General features: G+C 36.6%; 1 non-coding gene across 1 annotated transcript; it reads left to right on the top strand.

The window, feature by feature from the left end:
• Positions 1-1,289: 1,289 nt before the first annotated feature.
• Trnaa-ugc lies at positions 1,290-1,355 on the top strand. The gene has a single exon. It is a non-coding gene; the product is annotated as a tRNA-Ala (tRNA).
• The last annotated feature ends 19,572 nt before the right edge of the window (positions 1,356-20,927 follow it).

Here is a 20,927-nt window from a genome sequence, read left to right as displayed (position 1 = left end):
AATGTAGATTTTTAGAGTAATTTTTTTTGGGGGAGTCCAGTTGTGGGGCCTGAACTCTGGGCCTGAACGCTGTCCCTCAACTCTTCAGCTCAAGGCTAGCACTCTACCACTTGAGCCACAGTACCACTTCCGGCTTTTTTTCTTTTTCTTTTTGCTTATGTGGTGCTGGGGAATCGAACCCAGGGCCTCATGCATGGAAGGCAAGCGCTCTAGCACTGAGCCACCTTCCCAGCTCCCTTTTTAGAGTAATTTTAAATTTACAGAAAAACTGAGGCATTAATATAGAGAATATTAGATATCCTATACCTGCTTCCCCTTATAATTGAGACTTTATACAATATGGTACACTTGTACCATCAACAAACTATCATTCATAAACTATCATTAACCAAATTCTATAGTTCATTCATATGTTCCTACCTGATGTCCTTCTTTACTTTCTGTATCTCATTCAGAATATCACAGTATATTTACTGATTTTAGACTTTTTTTTTAATTGATCTTAGACTTCTTTTGGCTCTCATAGTCTGAGACTATGACATTCACACACATACATATGACCCCCATGGACTCCACTCCCAAGTTACTCGAGCTGATCCGAAACTTTGGCAAAGTAGCAGTATACAAAATTAACCCTCAAAAATCAATGGCTTTTCTGTATGTCATACACATACATACATACAACAACAACAACAATGACAACAAACATACCTCTGAAGTCTAGAAATCAAGAGTTTCATATTCCATCATTACTAGGGCATTATTAATTCTAGATCCTCTCAGATGACAGAGAAACGAAATATATGTGTGCATTTTAACTGTGCATATGCCTACATCTAGAGATATTTCTCTCTTTATATCTGTAAATATTTCTATATATGAAAGTCTCTCCCCTTTGTTCTCTGTAACCTCCCAGCCCAATATTGGTGAAGACCAAGCTTTTCTTTCTTTTACTTTCTAATTGCTCAATTCCAGCATTCATGTGTACAAGAATCAGAATTGTCATCTCCTACCTCTGTACCCAGTGAAAAGTAAAAGAACGAAGTCATAGCACTTAATTCATCTCTTAGAAAGTTAAAAAAATTCAGGGAGGGATAGGGGAGACTGAGAAAGGGGGGATCAAGATGCACTGTATTCATAAATTGATTTGTCGAATGGTATCTTCTTTGTACATCTACTTAAAGATAGTAAGAATAAAGTAAAAATACTCAACAGTTCGATGGTTATTAACAGTTCATTTACCCGTACTCTTATATACTCATTAAAAAAATATTTTCTCGGGCTGGGAAGGTGGCTCAGTGGTAGAGCGCATGCCTTGCATGCATGAGGCCCTGGGTTCGATTCCCCCAGCACCACATAAGCAAAAAGAAAAAACCCGGAAGTGGCGCTGTGGCTCAAGTGGTAGAGGGCTAGCCTTGAGCTGAAGAGCTGAGGGACAGCGCCCAGGCCCAGAGTTCAGGCCCCATGACCGGACCCCCTCCCCCACAAAAAAAAAGAATTTTTTTTCTAGATCAGAAACTTTCACTCCTACTCTGCTTCAGTGAACTGAACCAAACATTTATAACCAGTCACATTTTTTGGTTCTAGTATGTGCTTCTTCCTGGGGTCTGCAGACTTTCTAAATGACTTCTAAAAGCTCCATAGGGAATAGAATGTTAACCTTCTGTGGATCTTGACAAATGCATAATGTGATGTATCTGTCATTAGAGTCTCACACAGATGAGAGTCTCTGCCCTAAAAGCTCTACTTATGTGAATGGTTCATCTGCTCAACTCTATCCCTCATTTTCCTGTGGACCCCTGGAAGGCAGTGATATTTTCACTCTATACTCTTCAGAATGGCAAGTAATTGGAATCACACTGTAAGAATCTTTCTAGTTTCTGAAATGTCACCAAAGTTTTCAAATCTAACACTATTCTAACTACATCTCCAACCACAGCTCTCGGAAACACATCTTGCCACTTACAGAGACTTGATGTGAAGAAATTAAAAATAATTGAAAGCCTGCTTTATTATTTTTGGGTCAAGGGGAACAACCATATTGCTAGCTTGTCAAAACTATAATATAAAATTTTAAAGTGTGAATTTTTCTCTTTTCTTTTTCTTTTTTTTGGGGGGGAGGGGTCTGGTCGTGGGGCCTGAACTCTGGGCCTGGGTGCTGTCCTTCAGCTCTTCAGCTCAAGGCTAGTACTCTACCACTTGAGCCACAGCGCCACTTCCAGCTTTTTGCTTTTTGCTTATGTGGTACTGAGGAATTGAACCCAGGGCCTCATGCATGCAAGGAAAGCGCTCTACCACTGAGCTACCTTCTTGGGTCCACCTGTATCCCTATTTAAACGATTTGTTTTTCCCCTTCCCCTCCACAAATTATATCAACATCAAATACAGTGAAAGCAAGGGTTATACCGTGTGGGAGGGACATACAAAGAAACAAAGAAATAATCTTATAAATATGTTAGAACCAATAGCATGAAAGAAAAAAAACATTTGAATACATATTTTAGGGTTCATTTCCTTAACATCAACTTATCTGACCTTTTCTCCTTGTCTCAGACATATACTAGATATTGCAAATAAGGGAAACCATGGGACCTATGTTTCTTTGTGACTGGCTTACTTCACTTAATATAATTTTTTCCAAGTCTTTCCATTTCCTAACAAATGGGGCAATGTCATTCTTTCTGATGGAGGCATAGAATTCCATTGTGTATATATACCACATTTTCTTGATCCATTCATCTACTGAGGGGCATCTGGGTTGGTTCCATATCTTAGCTATGGCAAATAATGCTGCAATAAACATAGTCGTGCTGGTAGTTTTAGTGTGGTCTTGTTTGTAAACATTTGGGTAAATGCCCAAAAGTGTGATTGCCCAGCCCCAATTTTTCTCTTTTCTAATTCAGATTTTTTTTTGCAATTCTTATTCCACTGTCCACTCCCAAAGAATTCAACAATATAGCTCATGCTAAAGGAATTTTATAACTACAGGTTGTAAAATCATCTAGGGTAGGAATTGCAATTTATTCAACCATCAAACCATGACATGGGATGAAATCTCATGGGAGAGTACAAAGGAGAGATAATTGTACATTTAGAAAAAAGTGCACAGCAATAATGAAATCAGTCATGGTATTAGCCATATTGCTAAATGTAATGGATATGTCTGTCTTCATCTTCCTTGATTTTTCAGCAGCGCTTGAACTGATAAACACCACTTTGGGAAACCATTTCTTCTAGTAGTTTCAAAGCCCTACATTCTCCTATTTTCCTTTTCTTTTTTAAAAAATTTAATTTAATTAAATTAATTAAATTATTTTTTATTGTGAAAATACAGTACAGAGGGGTTCAAATTACATAGGCAAGGTAATGAGTACATTTCTTATCAAGAATTGTTCCTCCTCCTTTGTTTCCCCTTCCCATCCTTTCCCAGCCAAAGTTGTAAAGTTTGTATTTCGACATAACGACTTGTACATCTCATTGTTGCAATGGGTCCACCTGTATCCCTATTTAAACAATTTGTTTTTTCCCTTCCCCTCCACAAACTATACCAACATCAAATACAGTGAAAGCAGGGGTCATACCATGGAGGAGGGACATACAAAGCAACAAAGAAATCATCTTATAAATACGTTAGAAACAATTGCAAGAAAGAAAAAACATTTGAATCCTTATCTTGGGGTTCATTTCTTCTAGTAGCTTCAAGGCCTACATTCTCCTATTTTCCTTTTTTTGGTCCAGTCCTGGGGCCTGAACTCTGGGCCTGGGCACTGTCCCTCAGCTCTTCAGCTCAAGGCTAGCGCTCTACCACTTGAGCCACAGCGCCACTTCCAGCTTTTTTCTTATGTGGTGCTGAGGAATCGAACCCAGGGCCTCAGGCATGCAAGGCAAGCGCTCTACCACTGAGCCACCTTCCCAGCCCCTATTTTCCTTTTTTTTATGGTTCAATACTAAACTCTCTTTTCTCTTTCCACTTCCTTCTCTGAGTGATTGTTTTCTATCTTCAATCTTTAAATAAGCTGTGTGCATTTGTAATAAGATATCAGCTTGAACTCTCTCTTGATATCATTCCTTACATTTCTCTATTTTAGATACTGAATTATTTTGAAAATCATCAAGGCATTAAAGAATCCCATAGACTCCACTCCCAAATTACTCAAGCTGATTCAAAACTTTGGCAAAGTAGCAGGTTATAAAATTAACCCCCCAAAATCAATGGCTTTTCTGTATGCCAACAATGAGAAAAGTGGGGCTGAAATTAGGAAAGCAACTCCATTTGTAATAGCCCCACAAAAAATAAAATACCTCGGAATTAACTAAAGAAGTGAAGGACCTCTATGATGAAAACTTTAAAACCTTGAAAAAGGAAATCCACACAGAACTTAAAAAATGGCAAAACCTCCCATGCTCCTGGATTGGAAAGATTAACATCGTGAAAATGGCAATACTTCCCAAGGCTATCTACAAATTCAACGCAATACCTATCAAAATTCCACCCTCATTCTTCAAGGAAATAGAAGAGGCAATCCAAAAATTCATATGGAACAATAAAAGACCCCGAATAGCAAAAACGCTCCTCAACGGAAAGAACACTGCTGGAGGAATATCAGTACCAAATTTCAAACTCTACTATAAAGCCATAGTAATCAAAACAGCTTGGTATTGGCATAAGAACAGACCTCAGGACCAATGGAATAGAATTGAAAACCCAGAAATGAACCTACAGACCTATAGCCATCTAATCTTCGATAAGCGAGCTAAAACAATAGAATGGAAGACAGACAGCCTCTTCAGTAAATGGTGCTGGCAAAACTGGTTAACTACATGTAGAAAACTAAAGCTAGATCCTTATATATCACCCTGCACCAGAATCAACTCCAAATGGATCAAAGACCTTGAACTCAAAGCAGACACTCTGAAAACATTACAGGATGGAATAGGAGAAACCCTGGGTCTCCTTGGCTCAGGCCAAAATTTTCTGAATAGAGACCCGGAAACACAACAAATCAAAGAAAGGTTGGACAAATGGGATTGTATAAGGTTGCAGAGCTTCTGCAGGGCAAATGACATAGCTAGCAAGATCAATAGAAAGCCCACGGACTGGGAGAAGATCTTTACTAGCCATACAACGGACAAGGGTCTCATATCTAAAATATACTTGGAACTCAAAAAATTAAACCACCCAACAACAAATCCTCAAAGAAACAACTGCCCAATAAGTAAGTGGGCGAAAGACTTAAAGAGAAGCTTCTCTGAAGAAGAAAGAAGGATGGCCAATAGTCACATGAAGAAATGTTCAACATCCCTAGCCATAAAAGAAATGCAAATCAAAACAACATTGAGATATCACCTCACTCCAGTTAGAACGGCAAAAATCAAGAACTCTAACAACAACAGATGCTGGAGGGGATGTGGACAGAAAGGAACCTTACTTCATTGTTGGTGGGAATGTAAACTTGTTCAACCACTTTGGAAAGCAGTATGGAGGTTCCTCAAAAGACTTCACATAGAGCTCCCCTATGACCCAGCAATCCCAATTTTGGGCATTTACCCTAATGTTCACAAACAAGACCACACTAAAGCTACCAGTACAACTATGTTTATTGCAGCATTATTTACCATAGCTAAGACATGGAACCAACCCAGATGCCCCTCAGTAGATGAATGGATCAAGAAAATGTGGTATATATACACAATGGAATTCTATGCCTCCATCAGAAAGAATGACATTGCCCCATTTGTTAGGAAATGGAAAAACTTGGAAAAAATTATATTAAGTGAAGTAAGCCAGGCCCAAAGAAACGTAGGTCCCAAGGTTTCCCTTATTTGTAATATCTAGTATATGTATGAGTCAAGCGGAAAAGGTCAGATAATGTGACGTCAGGAAAATGAACCCTTAGATGTGTATTTTAATGTTTTTTTTCTTTCATGCATGTGTTTCTAACACATTTATAAGATTATCTCTTTGTTGCTTTGTATGTCCCTCCTCCACAGTATAACCCCTGCTTTCACTGTATTTGATGTCAGTATAACTTGTGGAGGAGATGGGGAAAAACCAGTTGTTTAAGGATACAGGTGGACCTGTTGCAACAATGAGAAGTACAAGTTGTCATGTCCAAAACGAGCTTTACAACGTTGGTGCGGGGGGGTGGGGGGGGGGGGAAGGAGAAGGATTGGGATTGGGGGGGAGGGGGGAGGCTGGGAAGGGATGTGAAGGATAAACAAAGGAGGAGGCTGCAATGCTTGGTAAGAAATGTACGCATTATCCTGCCCATGTAACTGTAACTCCTCTGTACAGTATGTTCACAAATAAAATTAAATTGAATTTAAAAAAAAAAAAAAAAAGAAAATCATCAAGGCATTCTTGGAAAAGTGAGAAGTGCCAGTTTTAATTTTAATTTTTTTTTTTGCATTGGACTTTCATGTGAACACTTATGCCCCAATTAACATAGATTATCTGTAAAATCCTAAGTCTGTATCAGCTAATTATCTCCACTTACCATCATTTTTTGGGCTATGAATTAGTTGTAAATGTGTTGAGGCAAATCATGTGCTGATTTGCTGCCAGACAAAATATTTGTTTTGGCTGCCAGAAGGAGTTTGTCAATAATCATTAGAAATATTGGTACTTTGTATCCAGAACAAGTGGCCTTTTCACTGTCCCTTAATTCACAGCATTTAGGTAAGATAGCTTTCTAATAGCTCAGTGTTTTCAACCTTGATTGCATGATGTTATTACATGGAAAGCTTTCTAAAAGTACCCAATGTTTGGCTGTTCTAGAGAATTACATTCAATTGACTCTCAGTGGTGTCTCCCAGAGAAGTACTTCTTCAGAATACTTTAGGTGATGGTAAACATGAAGTTAGATTAGGTCAAGTATCATTGACATTTGTGATGAAACCATTTTCCCCCCAATGCATTTGGTGTTGTATTTGTCACACAAAATGAACACTGTGCATATTATAAAATGCTTTTTTAAAAAATTTTCTGTAGGTCATGGGGCTTGAGCAGTGGGCCTGGGTGCTATCTCTGAGAATTTCAGCTCAAGGTGAGCACTCTACCACTTGAGCTACAGCACCGCTTCCGGTTTTCTGGTGGTTAATTGGAGAGTGTCACAGACTTTTCTGCCGGGACAGGCTTTGAAGCTTAAGCTATATCTTCAGTCCTGTTTGTTTCAGTGGTTTTCAGATAGATTCTTGGTACTTTTTTTTCCCCCCTGAACCAGTCAGCCTCAAACTATGAGCTTCCTTCCTCTGCCTCTCAAATAGGTGGTCTAACAGGCATGAGCAGCCCAAGACATTTTCTTTATACGGTTACTTTCATTTTCTTTTGTTCTTCTAAAGTGTAAATACATTCCCACACTGGCATTTTATATGCACTTATTATTGATTATACTTTCAGTAGTTCAAGTCAAGAAACAGGACCTAGTATTAGCCAGTCTTCTCTCATTTAAATCTTATTTTATTTTATGTTTTTTTAATTGTTATTGTTGAGGTTCCATACAGAGGGGCTCACCTAACTCATAATAGATTGGATGCTGGGTCAGTTGATTTGATGTCAGGTCTTTCCTTCTATTTTGGAAACCATATTTACATTTATATTTCATTCTTTAGATTTAGCCTCAAGATTTAGTCACATTATACTCACTTTATGGGTATAACATGTAAATTCCATTGTGTATATATAGCCCATTTTTTTTTATCCATTGAAGGGCATCTGGGCTGATTCCATATATTGGCTATGGTGAATAGTGCTACAATGAGCATGTTTGTACTTATGGTTTTCCTATAACTTTGTCTGTGTTCTATTGGATAAATGCCAGGAGTAGAATAGCTGGGTCATAGTTCTAGTTTAGTTTTTTGAGGAACCTCCATACTTCTTTTTTTTTTTTTTCCATACTTCTTGAACAAGCTTACATTCCCACCAGTCGTATGGTAGACTTTCCTTTTGACCATGTCATTGCCAAAATGTGTTGCTGTTTGCTTTCTTGATGATGCCCGTTCTAATGGGGTAAGGTGAAACCTCAGAATTGTATTGATTTGAATTTCCTTTATGCCTAGAGGTATTGAGCATTTCTTCTTGTGTCTATTATCTATTTTTATTTCTCCTTCTGAAATGCCTCTCTTTAAGTCATTAGTCTATTTACTAATTGGTTGCTGTTTCTTTGCAGGCTTAGTTTTTGAAGATTTTTTTATCTTTAAGTATAGTCTAGTTATTAGACCCTTGTCTGATGTATAGCTGGTAAAAAATTTTATCCCATTCTGTGAGCTTTCTATTTAGATAGTTAGCTATGAGAATCATGCATTTTTTCCTGCCTGAGATTGGCCTCCAAATAAAATTCTTTTACCTATTTCTCCCATGAAGATGGGATTACAGACTACACTTCTGTACCTACCTGAGATATTTCTGAGTTCAAGTAGAAAGCCCAGTGTAAGAACACTTTTTACCTTGAAATTTTAATTAACACCATTGATAGGCTCAAATCATTACAGAAAAACTGAAATACTAGACCTAATGTTCAAATTAAGGGTAGAAGAAAGGGTTACTCAATCAATATATTTTTCATATACTGATGATTTATTTTGTTGTTATAAATAATGTACTGTTCAGAAGTATTTCAATCCATAAAACACTATCTTTGGCTCCATTTGTGATGTGTTCCATTCTAACAAACAATATAATTCAATAGTACTATATATCCCCAAACAAATATCATTATAAAAATCAATACTCCATCTTCATCAAAGAGAAGGCAGCATGTTGCATTTTATTCAGCACAGCACATTCGCTTCTACAAAGAACTGCAGATCAAACCATTTTGTGTCATGGAAGATTTTATAATAATGAAATAATAACAAGGAAATTCTGGGAAAACTTTCATTACAAAGATAAAGATTACAAAATGATTTCGTTGGCCATTTTCCTGTTGTGATTTAAGAATGGGAGATAATAAGAAAATAGCCTGGGCATCCAAATCATTCTAGGTTTAGGTTTCCATAGATTTTAAAGGAGGAAAAACAAGGAAGGATATTTTGAGGCTGATAGTTGAATTCCCTGATCTCTACAAAGGTAGAAGTTAGCCATATGTGGTGAAATATTTTCATGTATTATCCTGCACACAGTCAGGAGATCTTGTTGACACGGGAAATAACTTATTACTTGAGGCAAAGATGCAGATGGAATTTGATGGACGTGCCACCAAATTGATCCTATACACAAAGGAAGCATTCATTCATTACTAAAATATGAATAGTATAGAAATAATATGATGCAATATCATAATTGGTAGGCACAGTATCACAGAATCATACTTCCAGTCCTCTAAGTCTTATTTTTAGGATCAAATTGCAACTTCTTTTTCCTACCACTATTTTTCCAGAGATCTTGGAGGAAAGAAAATGTTCTTCAGCTTAAAGCTTTTTGGGTGAACTAAAGCAGTCTTGGTAATGAGATAATTTTTTAACTTGTGTACCAGTACAGGGGCTTGAACTCAGGATGTTATACTCTCATTTGGCTTTTTTGCTCAGGTCTGGTGATTAACACGTGAGTCATACCTCCACTTCCAGTTGTTTTGGTAGTTAACAAGAGATAAGAATCTCAGGCTTTTCTATCCTGTTTGGCTTTGAATGGTGTTTTTCAGCTATTAGCTGAGTAGCTAGGATTACAGGTGTGAGCGACTAGTTCCAGACCAGTAAAGAAACAATTTAAGACTGGCAAGTAGGTGGAGGTTGATCAACTAAGAAGTAACTGCCATGTAAGCATAGACTTTCTGATGATTTCATAAATGCTTGTTTATTGGCCTTCCACAACCACGCTATCAGGATGTTGTTCACACATTGCCAGAGTGCTTATTCACATGCACAATGAGTTATAAAATTGCACACACTTAAATATATATTAATAATATATAATATAATTTATAGTATGTACTTAGGGTATACTAGGTATATTACATAGTAGTGTTTATATTGTTTAGCTCTAAATTATAATATAAAATTCTGAATTATTTTAAATTTTGATTCAACTTTGAATCAAAAACTTATGAAATGTAGATTCATAGGAAAGTTGAATAATTTTGAAGAAGTTCTAAACCAGACTCTGTGAAAGATGATTAAAGGGTAGGTAGGATCATTGAGTCAAGGCAAATAAACATGAATGAGGCTGAAGAGAAGTGTAAATGTGGGTAGCAGTCAGAGGCTGGAAAAGCAGATCTACAGACCTTTCATTCCAGCCATGGCTGGAATCTGGAGCAGGTGGCTAATACAGATTCAGAAGCCAGGCAGTTAGCCCAGAAGAAGTCAGTTAGCGGGGACCAGAAATTTAGTTTCCAAGAGATAGGAATGGATCAAGGGCAGAAGAACTAGACCTTGTGAGAACTAGAATGTTAAACATAGATATAAAAATTAGACAATAATTGAAACTGAATGTCAGGGATCTGTAAAACTAAAACCCATCAGCTGGAGATCTGTGGGCCACAAATCATCAGAGTAATCTCTGGTTCAACATTGCCCAGAGAATTATGGGTAAGTCACCAGGACACCATAGAGCCTTCAGTCAGGATGATGCCTGTGTCACAGCCATTTAATCATCAATAGCATACATTTGAATGTGACAAGTATGGGAAGTAAAATGTACTATTATAGGCTGTTCGGTTTATGCTAAGGCAGAAATTAAAATATGTAGAATTTGGTTTAATCAGAAGCTGTTCTATTTTAACAGGTACACATGTGTTAAGCAAAGTATTTTTACATGTTTTCCCCTTTAACCTACTCACTTCAAAACTTACAAATTACACATTCTGTCCTGTGTTATAAGGTATTCACTAGGGATATAGGAATGGAATGTGTACAATATGATTTGGACAACGTTTGTTTCATGAGGAATACCCTTTCAGAACTTTCGGGGTACACAGGAGGACACAAAGGTTTCCATAGTATCTCTGGCTTTGTCATTCAAGAGAGGTCCCCCACTGTGAGAGATGATAGTATTAAATCTCCTAAAAGGAACACGAGGTGATAGTGGGAAAAATTGATGTTCCTGGGATTCACATATGGCAGCTCTTTAGGATAAGGCACCTGACCAGGCTGTCATGCAGTTCATGTACTGAGTCAACATATTTACATGGTGCATCTGGTTATATGTGGTTTTGTCTCCGTTTCTATACATGATATTAAAGTAGCAATGAGCTTTCTTCCCACTACTTTGATATCTCTCCATCTCAGAAATATGTTTTAGTAGCACATTTAGTTACATGAAGGAGGATTCATTGACATTTCTGTACATGAATGCAATGTAGCCTGAGCAAACTTGCCCTCCTCACAAAATACTGTTCTCATCCTCTTCCCCACTTATAAATCAGTTTCTGTTTTTATACATGCCTTTTATATTGCTCAAACAGTACTAATTCACATTCATCTTCTCTATTGGCCTTCACCATTCTGATGATATAATATACAACATTCAACAGAGCTTGTTTTAATTTTCTGCCATTCATTAAAAACATTTATTTTAGTGGATATCAATTGAACCCCAAGCTTTCATTCTGATATGTCACATGTGTGTATATCATTATTTAAGTCAGTAATAGTCCTCTTTTACTCTTGCCCAGCCCTTTAACTTATTGCTTTACAGCTTTCAATGAGTTTCCTTATGACATCTTTATACAGACACATGTGTCTCAATATTATCCATCATCTATCATTCTATTTCCCTATGTACCTTTCTTTTTATCACCCCCAAAAGTCCCATAGTTACAATTATGTCCTATAGATACATATGCATCTATATACATATATATACACAAATGTATAGATATATATTCATATATAGATATGTATACATATACACATATAGATACACATATACACATCTGTGTATATTCTACAAATGAGAAAAACATATTATTTGCCTTTCTGAGATTATTTCACTTGAAATGATGACCTCCATTATTTGTGCTTCAAGATAATACTCTACTTTGGAAACTGTTTAGAACATGCCAATCATCTATCTATTTAGTCATCTGTCCAAGACAAATATGGTTACCATGTACTTGGCTTGGGAAATAAATTGGTGGATTAGACAACAATCATCCTTGAGCTCATGGAGTTTATAGCACCCTGGAACAATAGATTTTAATAAGAAATAGATATGATAATTACTAATACTTGCATTTTGACTTTAAAAAATAACTTTAGTATATCATGAGAGTATATAACTTGGCAATAAGACTATGATCTTGAAGTCAGGAACCGTAACTTACTCCTTGTTTTTTTTTTTTTTTGCTGGTTCTGGGGTTTTGAACTCAGGACCTGGGCACTGTCCATGAGCCTCTTTGTGCTCAAGGCTAGTACTCTAGTGACACCATCCCTTCTGGCTTTTTCTTCATAGTTTATTGGAGATAGGAGCTTCACAGATTTTTCTGCCTGGGCTGGCTTTGAACAGTGATCCTCAGATCTCAGCCTCCTGAATAGCTAAGATTACGAGCATGAGCCACTGTTGCCTGGCTTATAGCCTAATTTTATTTTGGGTTTACATACAGTTTCTGACATAGATCAGAATACTCAATATTTTATGGGTTATATTGAAGATTGAACTGATTAATGTAAAATCAGGTTTTTTCTTTCTCAGTGAACAAATGTGAAGGCTGTATGGTAATTTTAATCTGTAATTTGTGCCTATGTATGCAAAGCTTTCTGAAGTTATTACCCTTTCCTCAGACTTGTAATCTGGCTACAATCCATGTTTAAATAAGAGCAGCTGCATTCTTGATCTCTGAATCCAAGTTTATTGGTTACTAGGTCTTAGTTCGTAGCACTGGTGTTGCTCATGGAGGCTCCACAGAGTTTGAAAACAATTCTTTGACTTGTCCTTGGTCTCTAGTTTTCATATTTCCACATGCTAGAGTGCCAGAGTTCCAGCATCCTGCCACAGATTTAACACAGTGGATCAGAGTGCTCAATGCTGGACGCAGTCCTCTCACCATGACTCGGATAACCTTAGTGAGCTGACAGGCAAAGAGCTTCCTGTTAGTTCTGTACCCTAGCTGTGTGTTTGCTGATTGGGTGGTAACTGTAGTCTGGATGGCCATTTTCTGTCAATGACAAGCAAACAGCAGCTGAAATCTAGGTCAAGGTTTGTGTTAAAAGGTTGTTTAACTGACACAAATATTCTCTTAACCAAGGGCCTATGCACTATAACTTAATAATGAGTCTGGCCAAGAAAGTAGCACCTGATTTCCTGGGAACGGTTGATATATGAACTCAGTCATTTCAAAGCTATCCTTAGTCCTGACAGACACAGCAGTAGGAGACAGTTATATCTGACAACCCTTAAATGTATCCAAGAGTCAAAACTGCCTTCTTCATGGTCAAACAGATTTTATTGTGGCACTAATCTCCTTTTGCTTTTTTTTTTTTTTAAGGGATGGAAATTGAGTGTGTTTCTTATAAAAGAAAAAAAAAACCTCCGTAAGCATATTAACAGACAAAAGAATGTTTTGCACTGCCAGAAAAGACACTAGGATATGAAAAGCTTACAAGTAAGTGTGTTAACTTCAGTCCTGTCTCTGAGTCTTGTTAAGGGCAGAGTATAAGAAGACAGTTGAGGGAGAACGGTGAAAGGAGTGACCCTGAGTCAAGGCGCATTGTACTCATAAAGCGGATCCCTTAGCTCAACTACAGATACTTTTATAAAATATCTGTAAATAAAATAAATAAATAAAACAAAAAAAGAAGACAGTTGAAGAAGGCAATTTTACAAAATTAGACTTAGAAAGCCTACACATTTGATGAAAATCTAAACCTATTTTGCTTTAGAAAATCGTGAATATACCAAAAGGCCTGCTTTAGTGACATGCTAGTTTTACCAGAAAATAACCTCCAACACCCTCCTTGTCTTTAGCAGTATTCCAGTTGACCAGCCAACTCATACTTCTAAATCCACATGTGTGCTTTTTAAACCTCACCACCAGGCCCTCATGATGCTAATAATGTGCATGTATCTATCACTGCCTGCAGAAGGGTAGACAGGATGACCATGGGTGCTAATGGGGGACTGAGAGCCCCACAGAACCACCTTCTCCAGGAACTACATCCCGCAGCCCTATTGCAAAGGAGAGCCTCATTTTTTCTCTCTTCTTCTTCTTCTTCGTCGTCGTCGTCTTCTTCTTCATCTTCTTCTTCTTCTCCTCCTTCTCCTCCTCCTCCTCCTCCTCCACCTCCTCCTCCTCCTCTTCTTCTTCTTCCTCCTCCTCCTCCTCCTCCTCCTCCTCCTTCTCTTTCTTTTTTTTTTTTTTTGTCAGTTGTGGGGCTTGAACTCTGGGCCTGGGCACTGTCCCTCAGCTCTTCAGCTCAAGGCTGAAGAACTCTACCACTTGAGCCACAGTGCCACTTCTGGTTTTCTGGTGGTTAATTGGAGACAGTCTCACAGACTTTATTGCCCTGGTTGGCTTTGAACCATGATCTTCAGATCTCAGCCTCCTGAGTAGCTAGGATTACAGGCATAAGCCACCAGTGCCCAGCAGAGATCCTCATTTAAAAACCCAACTATTTGTCTCCAATTTGGCACCCAGTAGCCAGGATGAATTTTTTCCTTCAGATAAAACACACACACACACACATACACACACACACACACACACACACACACACACACACATGCCCACCCACCCACATTTTTTTTCAGTGACATCTATTTTACTACAAATGGTGTATCTCATTTTTTTGTGCTGAATAATACATTATCATGTATATTCACACACATCATATATATCACACACATATGATATACCACCGAGTGGTATACATACCACATTTTGTTTATTCACTTATTGATCAACTGACATATAGGCTGAAACAATACTTAGGCCATTGTGAATAGTGTGGTTATAATCATAGGAGAGCAGATAACTATAGTGTGGTGACATACTCTTTTGGAAATATGCACAGCAGTGGAGTATCAAGATCATATGGTAGTTCTATTTTAGTTTTTTATTTCTACAAACACCAAATAAAGATTTCTTTTCCCTGTATTCTCTCCAATATTTGTTATTGCTCACTTTCTTTTTCTTTGTCAGTATTGGGGTTTGAATTTAACTCCTCACACTTGCTCCGCTTGCTTGCTCTGTTGGTGGTCTACAACTTGAACCACACTTCCAACCTTGCTTTTTACTGGTCATTTTGGAGATAGAATTTCATAGAGTTTTTTTTTTGTTTTTGGCCAGGGCTGACTTTGAACTGTGATCCTCACATCTCAGCCTCCTGAATAGCTAGAATTACAGACATTTACCATTAGTTCATAGCTTGCTTGTTTATTTTCTTGGTAATAGCTATATTGACTGGGTTGAGATGGAATCCTAATATTTTTGACTTGGGTTACCTAAGAATATTGAATATTTTTTTCATGTCTCTATTAACCATTTGTAATTCTTTTGAGAGTTGTCTATTCAGTTCATTTGTCCATTTATTAATTGGGTTATTCTTGGTGTCTAATTTTCTGAACTCTATTTATTCTCTACTTTATCAAATGAATAACTTACAAAGATTTTTCTCACATTAGGTAGGCTGTCTCATCACTCTGACGATATATATATATATATATATATACATACATACATGATGTATATATATATTCTGTCTAATATAGAAGCATTTTTAAATTGATGAAATCCACTTGTTAATTCTTACTGTATTTCCAGAGGAAATTCTATTCAGGAAATAGTAGCCTGTGCTTATATCTTGAAGTAATTTGCCTATTGTTTCCTCTAGCAGCTTCCATTTTTCAAAGATTGTATCAAAGTATTTGATCTATTTTGAATGGATTTTGTTCAGGTTGAGAGACAGAGTTCTAGTTTTAGTATCTGTGAATATTCAATTTGCAAGCACCATTTGTTGAAGAGGCTATCTTTTGTACAATGTATATTTTCAGAATCTTTATAAAGAACCAGCTGTCTGTAGCTGTGTGGGTTTACTTGTGGGTCTTTTGCTCTACTGTATTGGTATTTGTGTCTGTTTTTGTGCTAGTATCAAGAAATCTTTGTTAATATGGTTTTGTATTATCTGGAGCCAGATAGTATGATACCCCTAGCATTGCTAGAGGTATCTATTCTTGATCTCTATGTCTATTCTTGATTTCTATGTTTCAAAATGAATTTAGAATTTCTTCTCCCACATATGCAAAGAAATTGACACTGGGGTTTTGATAGATGTTTCATTTCATAGGATGGCCATTTTGCAATATCATTTCCAGCTGATCCAGTACTGCTCAAAGTTTACAATATCCCACAACAACAATTTTGCATCAATTTTCTCGCCAAATACCAAGAAACGCCCATAAAGAATATCTATAATGGAGCTAGTAAACAAATGATTTCTGAAGAAATGTATTGAAGATCGTTTATATTCATAGTTATTAGTCGAAGCTTCTGTGGTTGGCAGAGCACATTGAACAGTAACATGAAACCGCTGGCATCTTCTAATTGCTTTACTTATTCAGTAGTCTTTTTTTGCCTGTGCAGTCGCTGGAATAAAGAGCAGTCAGTAAAAGTTTCATGATTTCAGACATCCCTACAAAGCGTTCAAGTGTTCCTAACTTACTGGCTAATAATAGTGATCCCAGTCCCTATCTAGATTAGCATCAATTTCACAGAATTAAGAGATTTAATTTCTTAAATTCCTTCGTTCCCTTTTAATACTGAAGATCTATGATTCTATAATTCAAATTTTCATCAATAATTTTAGCTTTATTAAAATCCAATGAGAATATATGCATTGTTTTACTTCAGGGTAGGACTGTATACAAATCATTCTTAAATCACTATGATAACTAATCATTTATTACGTGTTATTTGATCAGGACTTTACATAGAGTCCCTAATGCAAAGAGACAGTACAGAACAGTGAAAATTTCAAAGTAAAAATTGGAAGTTTTAGCACTCTCCTTTGCTACTTTTTGCCTGGTAGTCTTAAGTGCTTAAGAATCTTTAGTATCCATAATAATCAAGTTTAGTAAAAAACAAATTACAACTCAGTAGCCTAATATATGATTTGATTCTGAATTTCTAACAATTTCCCAAGTAATGTTGATGTTTCTTGTCCTTGTATTTCTGTGCCTTATTTTCCTCCTCCACAAAACAGGACCAGAAATAATATCTGCCTCTTATAATAGCTCCATGGAATAAGTCAAGCTGTATTACTAAAGTAATTTAATTTTCTTGGCATGTAGTATGTGCTAAAATATAAAATAGGTAATTACATAAAATAGATAGCATTTAATATAATATAAAATAAGAGTTATTATACAAGCAGCCTGTAAGTGGGCTCTATAGGACAGGTACTCTTTATTAAACATTTTCTCTGTTAGAGAAGTTAAGTAATTTGTCTAAAGATAAATAATTAAGGCAAAGCTTTGACTATAGATCATAGTTTCTTGTTAATAGCTTTCACAAGAATCAGCTGGATAAACCTTTTTGTTTTTCATTGTATTTTTTAGACATGATTCCAAAAACTAATGTTCTTCACTACCATATGCCATTGCCCAGTGAAGGAGTTGCCACTTGATTTTCTTAATAGCTATCTCTAATGTCAGGAAATTTCTTCCTCCTGAATCTTGGGAAAGTATGGTCATTGCGACACCGGCAGTCATCTCTCTACTGGACACAGAAAGTCCTCTGCTATCTATATTCTCTATCTTACGACTTGAGTTTCTGCTCCTTTCTAAATGATTTGCTTCTCTAAATTCTTCAAGTATAGTTTCTTGAGTGTTAAGTTATTATTAGTTTTGTCCCATTGAATATGGAAAAACTAAGAAATGATGAGATTTATTTCCTAGGTAAGAGGGCTCTCAGAATAAAGCATCTTGTGGTGGTGAGGAGGCAGTGTGAGTTGGCGGTACTTTTGCTTTCCAGTTGTCCTTGTGGCCACTAAGTAATCTGGGGGTGGCCTCATGAAGATGGACAATGTCACACACATCAGTGTGCGCAGTGAGTTTATAACATAGGCTTTAGACAAACTTTTATTAGAGTTATATGAGTTGTAAGCTTAACATCTGGCAAGTTCTCTCTAAATTCCAAAGAACTTAAAAGGAATGTAGTGACAGTCAATAAACCAAAAAGGCTAATGGATATATGAGTCAACTCTGGCTCAGGTTTTGTTCTTTTATTGAAAAAGCAATGATCTAAGACATTTTTATGGGCACTAATGTTCTTTGTGTACCAGAAGGAAAGCAAATGAATGTTTCTCATCCCTAAAACATTAGTTGTTTACCTTTCAAATTGAATTTGGGTTTGAAAAACAAATAGAATATATTGGATTAAAATATTAAGTTAAAAAACCCTCTACCATATTTAGTTCACTCTCAGAAGTTGTTCACAGAAGTAATTTGATATGGTTCATTATCTTTCAGTTCTGGTACACCAAAGTTATTATTTCTTTTTAGCTAGAAAGAAAGTTAATTGTTAATTTTTTTTCCTCCAGGGTTTCACCTGAAGTAGTAACTAACAATCAATGTATCAGAGAAGTGATCCATGATTTAAAAATGTAGCGTTTCAAAACTTATTTGAAGCAATTAAGAAAAGAGAAATCAGATCTCTCAAAATAGCAACACTGGGCAGATTGTGCCAGTAATTTAAAGGGAAGCGATGAAATCTGAGAAGTGAGCATTCTTGCTATAAATCTCAACCTTTGACTTTATTACGGGTTTCATTTCCTCGTAAGTTATTACAAAGGCATTTTAGGAATACATGCTGTTGCTTGTATCATTGTGAAGAGTAGATTCTCGTAATTGCTGTTTTTGGCACAAAGCAGTTGTACACACATGTTTGTTTATTCATCTACACATTAATTCCATGCATATGTGCTGAGATCATGTTGTAAACAGTCCTTGTCAATAGATTCAACGTGGGGAGTATGGAAAAAATTAATCAAAGATTAACCCATAGGTGTTAAACTTTCACTTAAACAAATGAATACCAGGAAGCTGTGTTATGCGCATAGGAAGACTGATTGGGGGGTACATGTGAATAGAGAGAGGAATACTGGAAAATGTAGTCATAATATTCAGGGTACATATGGAGAAATGGAACCAAGTAAGGGAAGGGCTGAGTGGGGTTAGGAGAGATGGGGAGAACCATGAAAAGGGGTGATATTGATCAGGGTGCATTGTACTCACAAAATGACATGCTGATAACTACTTAAAAATAATAAAATGAAATAAAATTAAAAAGAAGAAATGGGGTAGTCGCTTATTCACTTGGCAGGAAGGATACATTTTAGAGACTGTAGAATAGGAATTGAGAGATGGGTTAGCAATTACTAAAAAGTGTTCCATAGATGATTGGATATGAACATCTAAAGTAGAACTGATTATCAGGGCTAGTGATTTAAGAATCATCATCATACAGTGAGGATATTAAGATATTGAACTAGATTAGATCTCTGGAGCATGAGTGTCATTTTAGATAAGATAGATCTGTGATATGGTCATCTTCATATTTTGTGTCAAGAAGAGAAGGCGCATCTTGCAAAGTAGATGGAAAAGGTGTGGTCTGTGAAGTAGGAGGAAAACCTGGGACCCAGGAGGAGAAAATGCTTTGAAAAGAACCAGATTAGTTGTACTCACTGCCATGGGAGTTGGGATGGAATAAGGATGGGGTATGGACAAGCAGGTTTGGTGCTGTAAGTGAGCTTTGTGCACTGTTGCTACCATTTCGGTTAGAGGGGCTGCCAATATGAAGAGAGCTACTGTAAGAATCTCCTTTGGAGAGTTTGCTGTAAATGACAACAGAAAACAGGACCTGGGGTTACAAGGAGATGAGGGTCAAGGAGGATTTAAAAAAAATATAATGGGAAGTATTGTAGTAAATTATCAAACTGATAAAAATTAAGAGAGAGGACAATTGTAGGAGCAGTCTTTGGGGGAAGGGCATGTTATTTTAGAAATGATGTCTGTGGACTTCTCTTCCTTAGCTGGCTTCAAACAAGGATTATAAAAGGAGAAGTTAGCATGGAAGTTAGATGATATGGGTACCGCTAGAGGTATACTGATGAACTTGAACTTGGAATGTTATAGGAATTGTCTCCTACTACTTCTATTTGACTAAGAAAATAAGAGGCACATCTTTTGGCTTAGTGTGAGAATGATGTGACTGTGGAGGCCTTAGGAGAGAATAAAATGTATGAAAGAGATGTTTTGAGGTATTATAAGTTCTTAATTTATATGTGGAAGCTAAAATATGGATCCTAAAGGAGTCAGATAGAATAATAAAATAGTGACAAATGGAGGCTGAGAAAGATGTGAGGGAGTTTTATCGTAGATGTGAGAGGTGCCACTAAATAGAAGGAATAATATAATGTTCTGTAGAGCAGTAGGATAAGAAAAAATAATTATATATTTCAAAAGTGCCAGTAGAGAGAATTCTAAGTGTTCCCAAACCAAAGGAATGATAAATATTTAAGATGATGGTTATGACAAATATCAAGATTTGATCATTTTATACTTTGTATACATATATCAAAATATTTTTATGAAATATTTATAATTATTGTATGCCATTTAAAAATAAAAGAAATCTGAGAAAACAACAACAAAAAAGCTCATTCCTGTAGTCCTAGCTACTCAGGAGGTTGCTATCTGAAGACTGTGGTTTGAAGCCAGCCGGTGCAGGAAAGTCTGTGAGACCCTTATTTCCACTAAGTACCAAAAAGCCAGAAGTTGAGTTGTGGCTTAAGTGGTAGTGCTAACCCTGAGCAAAAGAAGCTCAGGCCCTGAGACTCAGCCCGAAAATCTGACATTAGTTTATAAGTTAAAACACATTATTTCTATATCACAGGAAAGAAAATCTTGATTAAAGCTGTCTACTAATTCTAGCCTCTCCCAAAGTAATTTCTTCTTGGAGAGATCCAAATTAATGGTCTTTGCTTGGTATCAGCTCTTC

This window comes from Dipodomys spectabilis, unplaced genomic scaffold (genome assembly GCF_019054845.1).
Source record: "Dipodomys spectabilis isolate Male_0828 unplaced genomic scaffold, ASM1905484v1 ptg000138l, whole genome shotgun sequence".
Lineage (NCBI taxonomy): Eukaryota > Metazoa > Chordata > Mammalia > Rodentia > Heteromyidae > Dipodomys > Dipodomys spectabilis.
This window is presented reverse-complemented; position numbering and strand designations above follow the sequence as displayed.